Raw genomic sequence first — 11,392 nt, forward strand, 5'->3', positions numbered from 1 at the left:
GGAGTAGGCCATTCAGCCTGTCGAGCCTGTTCCGCCATTCAATACGATCATAGCTGATTGGACACTTCAATGTCGTTTACCCAGACTAACCCCATAACTTTTACATTATTGTTAATCAGAAATCTATTAATCTCTACCTTAAATATACTCAATGACTGAACTTCTACTGTGCTCTGAGGTAGGGAACTCCAAGGATTCACAACCCTCTGTATAGAAATTTCTCATAAACCAGGGTTCAGTTCCTACCTTGGGTCACTGTCCATGCGGAGTCTGCACATTCTCCCTCTGTGGGTTTCATCCCAGCGTTCCGGTTTCCTCATACGGTTTCCTCATACAAGTCCCAAAAGATGTGCTTGTTAGGTGAATTGGACATTCTGAATTCTCCCTCGGTATACCCGAACAGCTGCCATAGTGTGGCGACTAGGGGATTTTCACAGTAACTTCATTGCAGTGTTAATGTACACCTACTTGTGACAATAATAATAAAGATTATTATTATAAGTGGCTTCCTCCTTATTTTTTGAAATTGTGCACCTTGTCTGTCGCTTTCCCAACCAAGAGAAACATCTCACCTGCATCTACCCTGTCTATTCATTTAAGTATTTTGTAGGTTTCAGTCAGATCACCTCTCATTCTTCAAATTTATAGACAATACAGTGTGCCCAAACGACAGTCCCAACATCACGGGACAAGTCTGGTGAACTTTTACTGCACTCCCTTTATGGCAATAACAGTGTCTCTGAGGTAAGGGGATCAAAACTGCACACAGTATTCACGATCGGGTCTAACCAAACTCTTATACGATTGAAGCAAGACCTCACTACTCCGGTGCAAACTCGATGGGTCGAAGGGCCTCTTCTGTGCTGTATTATTCTGTGACTTTGTGAACTAAGTCAAGAGTTTTGAAGTGCCCTGGCTTTATCAAGGTTACTCTGATCATGTTTTTACATACTAACCCATTTTCTAAAATTTGGGACTGTAAATGAAATCAAATGACACATGAAAGTGACTCGCAGCAAAGAAAAAATCTAATTATATTTAAATGTAGATTGTGTTTGAAGCAGAGACTTTGTGGCACTGTTAGCTCCCCCCCCCCCCCCCCCCCATTGCTCATTTTTGATTGGATCATCTTTTGCCTCCCAGGTTGCACCATAATGTACGCATATTGCTAAAGTGAAGCTGCCAAAATGCATATGTATGTAATTGGACGGAATTTGTCATGGCGGCGAGACGTTCAAAAGCCCATTGACTTTGGCAGGACTGGAAAATACCAGTGGTGCGAGGGGCTGGAAAGCTCTGTCTGTTGTGTGTAATAGATGATACTTTGAGAGTTCTTACTGATTTCACATTTACAATATCACTGAGATCAGCAATGTTCGCCTGAAAAAGATACATTTTTCAGGGAGTTTTCTAAATAGATCTGTTTGTGAAAGTTTATTTTTAAATGTGCTTTAATTTACTTTCTGAAACCATCATCAGACGTAACAATTTAGATCACTGTTTGCCACACATATTCTCCTGGGACCCATTTTTGCCAACTGGTCGACCTTTGGGACCCATGCCAGCCAACCTTAGTGACACACTCTACGTTTGCTTACCTTTAATCCTCACAATCTCAGTCCAATCAGGTTCACAGGAGGAGAGGGCATTGCGCATATCAGACGCAGAATTCAGCCAGTTCCTTTGTGCCGTCTTCACCGTTGTGAGAATAGAAAACCTTGCACATGTAAGTTGTCGAGCAATAGCAAAAAAATGTTTACTCAACACTGTATGGTCCTGGTAGATGCCACTGCAGAATGCTGACAGCTTCATGGACTTTTGGTGTGTTTTTAATGTACTGTCACAGGTCAGGTACAACAGAAAAGTCTTTTTCATTTTGAGTCAGCTATAAGTTCATAACTGACTTTGGAGTCTCAAACTCAAATGGAATTTTTCACCCAACACTTCTCTTTCAAAATTAGAAGCACAATGGGACTTGGGAGTCCTTGTTCACGATTCTCTTAAGGTTAACGTGCAGCTTCAGTCGGCAGTTAGGAAGGCAAAATGCAATGTTAGCATTCATGCGAAAGGGCTAGAATACAAGACCAGGGATGTACCTCTGACACTGTATAAGGCTCTGGTCAGACCTCATTTGGTGTATTGTGAGCATTTTTGGGCCCCTGTATCTAAAGGACGATGTGCTGGCCTTGGAAAGGATCCAGAGGAGGTTCATAAAAATGATCCCTAGAATTAAGAACTTGTCGTATGAGGAACGGTTGAGGATTCTGGATCTGTATTCGTTGGAGTTCAGAAGGATGATGGGGGATCTTATTGAAACTTACAGGATACTGTGAGGACTGGATAGAGTGGCCGTGGAGAGGATGTTTCCACTTGTAGGAAAAACTGAATCAAGAGGGCACAATCTCAGATTAAAGGGACGATCCTTTAAAACAGAAGTGAGGAGGAATTTCTTCAGCCAGAGGGTGGTGAATCTGTGGAACTCTTTGCCGCAGAAGGCTGAGGAAGCCAAATGACTGAGTGTCTTTAAGATAGAGATAGATAGGTTCTTGATTAATAAGGGGATCAGGGGTTATGCGGAGACGACAGGAGAATGGGGAAGAGAAAAGTATCAGTCATGGGCCGAGTGCCTAATTCTGCTCCTATGTCTTGTAGTCTTTTGGATGGGAGTGCCACCGTGGAGAGGGCTCGGAGGTCGTCCCTGTCCACAAACTTTCCTCCATCCTCTCCCATTCCGTTTCCGGTTCTTCCATCCATCCCCTAACCCTTCCGGTGTGGCTGCCCCAGTGGTAGTATTGTAGGTTTGGGAGGGCCAAGCCTCCCATCTTCTTTTTCTTTGTAGGACCATTTTTGGGGATCCCTGGGTTCTTCCCCACACAAACGGCATAATAATTTTGTTGACTGCGTTAAAGAAGGCCTTGAGGATATAGATCGGTATAGATCTGAACAGGAAGAGGAACCTGGGCAGCAAGTTCATCTTGATTTTCTGTACCCTCACCTAGGAGTCCTTTTTGACTTCATCCACCAAACTGGTCAGGTTGCTCTTGTGGATCCGTGTCCAGGCGAGGGCAATCTGGATCCCCGGATAATGGAATTTGCACTGGGCTTGCTTGAATAATAATCCCCCCCAGCTCTGTCCCTCCTTCTTTCGGGTTCACAGAGAAGACTTCACTCTTGCTCAGGTTGAGCTTGCAGCCTGAGAAGGCTCCAAAACCTTCTGGCTGTGACTGCAGCTATTCAGCTCTGAAAACAAAACTAAAACACACCCTGCAGTAAACAGCCTAAAACAAAAGTAAAAAGCTGACAGCCCAACTCCACCCGCTCTCTGACATCACTGCAGTAGTAAACACCCATTTCTTAAAGGTACTCTCACTACAGATACTTACATACACACCCATTTATAAACACCCATTTCTTAAAGGTACTCTCACATGACATGATACTTCCACTCGACTATGTCAAAGGCTCTTTCTGCGTCCAGGGAGGTGATCACCTCTGGTGCTCTCTTCCCAGATGGGGTCATTATCACGTTTAGCAGTCGTCTGATGTTCGCTTGTTAGTTGTCTTAACAAAGCCCGTCTGGTCTTCTGTAACCATCTCTGGTACACAGTTTTCCAGTTGCCTGGCCAGGCTTTTTGTGAGTATTTTCGCATTCACATTGAGCAGCGAATTGGGTCTGTAGGGTCTGCATTTGGTTGGGTCTTTGTCTGTCTTGGGTATCAACAATAAAGTGGCTTGTACCAACGTTGGAGGCAGGGTGCCCCTTGCTAGTGAGTCCGCAAACATCTCCCGCAAGTGCGGGGCCAGTGCTGCCGCATATTATTTATAGAGGTCGCCAGGAATCCATCTGGTCCAGGCCCCTTCCCCACCTTCATGGAGCTGATACTCTCCCTGACTTCTCACCGTCCTAGTGGTGTTTCCAGCCCCCCTTGTCCTATCATCCCTCACGACTGGCACGTCCGGTCTATCGAGGAATAGTTTCATCCCCGAGTACCCATCGGGGGGGGGGGGGGGGATGTCCACAGCTCTCGGTAGAAGTTCTCGAATGCTTCAGTGACCTTTTTTGGTTTGGATGCCAGTCCGCCCTTGTTACCCTTCACCTGTGCTATCTCCCTCGTGAGCAAGATAGGTTTCTGAAGCAATATGTTGAAGAACCAACAAGGGATCAAGCCAATTTAGATTTAGTATTAAAAAATGAGAAAATGCTAATTAATAACCTTGATGTAAAGGGGTCTTTAGGAAATAGTGACCATAAATAGGATGAAATTTTATATTAAGTTTGAAAGTGATATAGTTCGCTTTGAAACTAGAATATTACATTGAACAAAATAAATTATGACGGTATGAGGGGAAATTTGGCTATGGTAGACTAAGAAAATACATTGAGATATGATCGTAGTCAAGCAATGGCTTGTATTAAAACAAGTATTACATGGTCTGCAACATAAATACATACCTTCAAGACCCAAAAGTCCAACAGGGAAGGTAAATCAACAATGGCTAACAAAAGAAGTTAAATAGTGCATCAGATCAAAAGAAGTGGTTTATAAGGTTCTCAAAAAGTGGTATGTCCGAGGACTGGAAGCAAGTTAGAATCCAGCAAAAGATGACCAAGTAAGTGATAAAGAAAGGGAAAAGAGAATATCACTACAAGCTAGCAAGAAACATAAAGGTGAATTTTTAAATCTTCTTTTGATATATATGAAAAGGAAAAGATTAGCAAGGACAAATGTGGATCATTAGAGACAGAGACAAGAGAATACATATGGAGAAATGGAAAATGACAGAGGAACTAAACAATTACTTTGGGCGTGATCTTCCCAAAAGGGAACAGAGTCCTCGAACGAGCGTCTTTAGCTGCATGGCACTCGCAGTGCCGAGAAACACATGGCTATTCAGCGCCACTCACTTTGAATAGGGAATGTGGGGCCGAAGCTGCAATTGGCTCCATACGCCGGAACTCCCCATTGTAGCGAGAGATCGGGATGCCACTTTTAAATGCCGTCCCAATCCCCGACCTCCACTTCCCCCAGCCCAAATGCAACATGGAAAGGTCCCCGTCTGGTCCCCGTTTGTGGGGGCCAGTACAAACAGTGCTCGCCCAAAGGAATTGAATCCCAAAGCCTCAACACATCAGGAATCTGCGCGTTAGAGTAAGGCCTCGCTCCAATATGCAGATTTGCGGAAAAATGATTCCCATTGCAATGTCTTACGAGATTGCGTTGAATCTCGCGAAGCGTTGCAAGCCAGTAAATCCCGGGAGCGGGCATCCCGGCTTTCAACGGCCATGCTACACTGTGGCGAGCTACTTTTTAGGTGCAGCGTGGCCAATGGATCTCGCCTATTGTGTCTGTCTTCATGGAGGAAGGTCCAGAAAATCTTTTGGAGATACCAGGGAACCAAGGGGCTAGTAAAAAATGAGGAACTGAAAGAAATTAGTACCAATGAAGAGGTATTACTCAAAATTTATTGGATAGATAATCGATAAATCCCCTAGACCAGATGAGCTACATCGCTGAGTGTTGAAGGAGATGGCTATAAAGATAATGGATGCATTGGTGGTTATCTTTCAGAATTCTATATATTCAGGAAATGTTCCTGCAGACTGGAAAGTAGCAAATGCAACCCAACTATTTAAGAAGGGAGGGAGGGATGGAGAAAACAGAACTACAGAACTGTTTGACACCACTTTGAACAAAGAACAAAGAAAAATTACAGCACAGGAACAGGCCCTTCGGCCCTCCAAGCCTGCGCCGATCCAGATCCTCTATCTAAAACTGTCGCCTATTTTCTCAGGATCTGTATCCCTCTGCACCCTGCCCATTCATATATCTCTCTAGATACATCTTAAATGACGCTATCGTATCGCCGCTACCACTTCTGCCAGCAATGTGTTCCAGGCACCCACCACCCTCTGCGTAAAGAACTTTCCACGCATATATCCGTTAAACGTTTCCCCTCTCAGCTTAAACTCGTGATCCCTAGTAATTGAGTCCCCCACTCTGGGAAAAAGCTTCTTGCTATCCACCCTGTCTATACCTCTCATGATTTTGTAGACTTCAATGAGGTCCCCTCAACCTCTGTCTTTTATATTGAAAATAATTCTAATCTACTCAACCTCTCTTCATAGCTAGCACCCTCCATACCAGGCGACATCCTGGTGAACCTCCTCTGCACCTTCTCCAAAGCATCCATATCCTTTTGGTAATGTGACCAGAACTGTATGCAGTATTCCAAATGTGGCCTAACCAAAGTCTTATACAACTGTAGATACTGCTCGACTTCGCTTTGTAGCCTCTAATGTTGTTTAAGCCTTGCCACAACCGCCGAGTCTGTGATTCTACCTTGGTCTGATATTTTCCCTTGGCATCTCAGATGGCTTTACAGAGGTCGTACCTTGTTTTATTTGTTCATGAAATATGGATAGCACTAGCTTATTGCCCATCCTTAATTGCTTTAAGAAGGTGGTGGTGAGCTGCTTTCTTACAGTCCATCTGGTGCAGTCCATCCCCCAACTGCACTTTGGAAAATCAGCCCATAAATCCTGGCATACAAGCAGAAACTCAAGCGGGAGAATCCATCTAAGAAGGTCGTGCAGTGCTGGTCCGAGGAAACAGAAGAGCTCCTACGAGAAAGCTTAGAGACCATAAACTGGTCCAGCGATCAACCTAAATGAGTATGCCACCACCGTCACAGATTTCATCAGCAAATGTGTGGACAACTGCGTGCCAAAGAAAGCAGTACGTACGTCCCGAACCGGAAGCCATGGCTCAATCGCGAGATTGACTCCCTACTGAAGGACAGGTCTGAGGCGTTCAAGTCAGGCGACCCTGACCTATACAAGAAATCCAGGTACGACCTCCGCAAAGCCATCCGAGATGCCAAGAGAGAATATCAAATCAAGCTAGAGTCACAGATTAGGGTTAGAGACTCTCGGCAGTTGTGGCGAGGCCTAAACAACCTAACGGGTACAAAGCGAAGCAGAGCAGTATCTCTGGCAGCAGCACACCCCTCCCCGATGAACTCAATGCATTCTATGCTCGGTTCAAGCAGGAAATCAATGATCCACTGTCGAGTGCCCCAGCAGCCCATAACACATCCATACCCACCATCACAACTTCCGAAGTCAGATCGGGATTCCTGAAAGTGAACCCTCGGAAGGCGACAGGTCCAGGCGGGATCCCTGGTCGTGCACTCAGAGCTGCGCGGGCCAGCTGGCAGATGTGATCTTTAATCTGTCCCTACTCCGCTCCAAAGTCCCCACCTGCTTCAAGAAGACCACCATCATACCGGTGCTAAAAAAGAACCAGGCAACGTGCCTCAATGACTACCGTCCGGTGGCCCTGACGTCAGTTGTAATGAAGTGCTTCGAGAGGTTGGTCATGAAGCGCATCACCTCCATACTCCCAGAACGCCTTGATCCACTGCAATTTGCATACCGCCACAACTGGTCCACAGCAGACGCCACCTCCCTGGCCCTACACTCATCCCTAGAGCATCTCGACAACAAGGACTCCTACATCAGACTCCTATTTATTGACTACAGTTCCGCCTTCAACATCGTAATCCCAGCCTAGCTCATAAAAAAGCTCCAAAACCTAGGACTTGGCTCCTCACTCTGCAACTGGTTCCTCGACTTTCTGACCCACAGCCCACAATCAGGAAGAATAAACAACAACACCTCCTCCACAATAGTCCTCAATACCGGTGCCCCACAAGGCTGCGTACTTAGCCCCCTACTATACTTCCTGTACACACACGACTGCATGGCAAAATTTGGTTCCAACTCCATCTACATCTTTGCTGACGATACGACCATAGTGGGCCGGATCGCGAATAACGACGAGTCAGAATACAGGAGGGAGATAGAGAACCTAGTGAATTGGTGCAGCGATAACAACCTATTCCTCAATGCCAGCAAAACTAAAGAGCTGGTCATTGAGTTCAGGAAGCAAAGTACTGTAAACACCCCTGTCAGCATCAACGGGGTCGAAGTAGAGATGGTTAGCAGTTTCAAATTCCATGGGGTACACATCTCCAAAAATCTGTCCTGGTCCACCCACGTCGACACGACCACCAAGAAAGCAAAACAGCACATATACTTCCTCAGGAAACTAAGAAAATTTGGCATGTCTACATTAACTCTTACCAACTTTTACAGATGCACCATAGACAGCATCCTATCTGGCTGTATCACAGCCTGGTATGGCAACTGCTCGGCCCAGGACCGCAAGAAACTTCAGAGAGTCGTGAACACAACCCAGTCCATCACACAAACCTGCCTCCCATCCATTGACTCCATCTGCACCTCCCGCTGACTGGGGAAAGCGGGCAGCATATTCAAAGGCCCCTCCCACCTCGCTCACTCACTCTGCCAACTTCTCCCATCGGGCAGTAGATACAAAAGTCTGAGAGCACGAACAAACAGATTCAAAAATAGCTTCTTCCCCGCTATTACCAGACTGCTAAACAACCCTCTTATGGATCTGACTAATATTATATTCTTGTATGCTTCACCCAATGTCTGTGTCTATGTATTTGCACTGTATACCTTGTGTTGCCCTATTACGTTTTTTCATGTACTTAATGATCTGTTTGAGCTGCACACAGAAAAATACGTTTCACTGTACCTCGGTACATGTGACAATAAACAAATCCAATCCAATTCCAGCTTTGGGTAACTTACTGTTGAACTTTGCACTTTCGCCCTGTGTCTGCGTGAGTTTCCTCCTGCAGTCCAAAGATGGGCAGGTTAGGTGGATTGGTGAGATAAGATTGTCCCTGAGAGTCCAGGTTCAGTGGGTTGCAGGGTTATGGTGGAGGAGTGGCCCTAGGTAGGGTGCTCTTTCAGAAGATCAGTTCAAACTCGATGGGCTGAATGACCTCCTTCTGCACTGTATGGAGTCTATGGTTCTATGGATTCTCTGATTCTATCAAAGCAAACAGGGTTTTCAGAAAAACTAGGCTGTTGCTTATCAACCAGGGGCCACATTGAAACAGCAAGTTTTTGATTGATTTCGATTTGATTTGATTTATTGTCACATGTACCGAAGTACAGTGAAAAGTATATTTCTGGGGCCGAGGGAACGTACACAGTACGTACATAGTAAACTACGTAATAGGCAAGTGCATATTAATCAATTGGAATTAGATTACCCAGGAGAAACTAGTTCTCAAAAGAAATTGCTGGAAAAAGGAAGACATGAAGAGAGACTGCAGAGGGCCAAGCTAAAGAATAGAAAGTTCTTTGGACCAGGGAATGGCACAAAAGAGCGTTCCAGGAACAAAGAGCAGGAGTATTAACAAGGTACTGTTCAGGGAAATCAAAGTGCAGAGAAAGGACTCTGAATTAAAGAGACAGCTGCAGGAACCATCTTGTGAGAAACCTGAAATCCAAGGTAATCTAAAGGTTGGTGACTCCTTATAGAGGGCCTCTGAAACAGTGGTAGCTTGTTGGCATAGATGGGTACCTGTGTAAGCTGAATCTTGAATGCATATGATGATTTAGGGCAGAGGGATATTGAAAGGAGAGGTTGAAACCCTACAGGTGGATCCTTGGTGAAGGTATCTGAGAGAAAGTTTTGTTTGGGGGAAGATTCCAAGGCATGTTCTTAGAGAGCAGAGATTGGCAACACACGTGTGGAAAACAGAGTTTCAGTGAGACTGGTTAGCTCATGGTATGACAAGCCTCTGGGGAAATTAATAAGAAAGCCATATGAATTGTTTTGGGTGGTATCTGCCACTTGGTTTCAGAGTGTGGGGGTCTGGTTACATGTCACCTGTTGGTTTACATGGACTGTGTACTTACTGTGATCATTAGACTATGAGGTAGATTGTGTTTTTTTCTTTATTCTTTCATGGGATGTGGACGTCTCAGGCAAGGCCAGCATTTGTTGCCCCTAATTGCCCTCAAACTGAGTGGCATATTTTAAGAGTCAACCACATGTTATGGGCCAGGGTTTAGAGAATACCAAAGTATATCTTGGAATTCACCTGATCCACAACTTTTAATAGATTTTGGTTATGGGGAGCACAAGGGCCCACTTTACAGGTGCGATGCAACAGAGAATTGAAGTATTTTAAAACAAAAACAATGTTTATTCTATGAATCCAGTTAACATTTTATAAACCCACACTAAACATCTTACCAACTACCAACACTGATAACCCCCCCCCCCAAAAAAAAGATACAGTACTCTATAGGTAACCCTTAGTAACTTTCCTCACAACATCCGAAAGCCAAAACACTTTTTAAAAGACAGTAGGTTTGAACTTTCTGCAGAAAACAGTTATCACTTTTAAATTATCAAGTGATCTAAACACCTTGTTTAACATAGAGAGAGACCAGTATATATCTGTTTGGTTTGAATGCAGCTCTCCAACTGAAAGCGTAACTAAAACACAGAGCTAGAAAGATCTTGCAGCTCAAAATGAAAGTAAAAAGCAGAATCGCATTCCAGCTCCACCCACACAATGACATCACTGCAGCCATTTGATAACACACACTTTTCTTAAAGGGACCCCACATGAAAAAAAATGCAGTGGATCTGGAGTCACATGTAGGCCAGACAGGTAAGGACGGCATTAGCAAATCAGATGGGTTTTCACAACAATTGACAATGGTTTCATGGTCATCATTAGACTTTTAATTCTAGATTTCTTTTTTAAAATTTAAATTTCATCATCTGCCGTGGCGGAATTTGAACCCACGTCCCAGAGCATTATCCTGGGTGTTTGGATTACTAGTCCAGTGACAATAACACTACACCACCATCTCCCCTATTCAACTATGTAACTTGTGTTATACTCACATATCTGTATATATCTGTGAAGGTATAGTTGGGGTGAAGGGGTAGTGTATTATAGTTCATCTTATGTTTAATAAATGTTTTATTCTTTTGTTAAAAGTTTATCGGCAGTCCATGACTGTTCTTCAATGTACCTAATCAAAATATATAAGTTAGGATCTATCAAGCCAGGTTCCACCTGGGATCTGGCTTATCCAGTAGTAACATCAACTGGGATCAAAACAACAGCCTGTCTTCAAAGAAAGCTATACAAAGGTCATCTACATTTAATAACCGAGGCTGGTCAGAAGGAGATGGATTATCTGATAAGACAAAAGCTCCAGAAACCTTGCTGTCAATTCCTAATGGCTGAGACATTTAACAGGCTTTGGAATCCAGGTGATGGATATAAATCCTTTGTCAAAGACCTGTGGTGGGATAGGAGTCATGTGACATGGGCATCTGGCTTATGGAGCAAGTAATATTGCTCCATAAACTGCATAAATCAGTCTGCTGTTTTACAGCTGACTAGCAGGCCACCCTTGCCCTTTCCTCATCTACCCAGCTTCTGCTGGAAGTTCTGTACCATCACCTACAAGACAAATCTA

Source organism: Scyliorhinus canicula, chromosome 7 (genome assembly GCF_902713615.1).
Source record: "Scyliorhinus canicula chromosome 7, sScyCan1.1, whole genome shotgun sequence".
Lineage (NCBI taxonomy): Eukaryota > Metazoa > Chordata > Chondrichthyes > Carcharhiniformes > Scyliorhinidae > Scyliorhinus > Scyliorhinus canicula.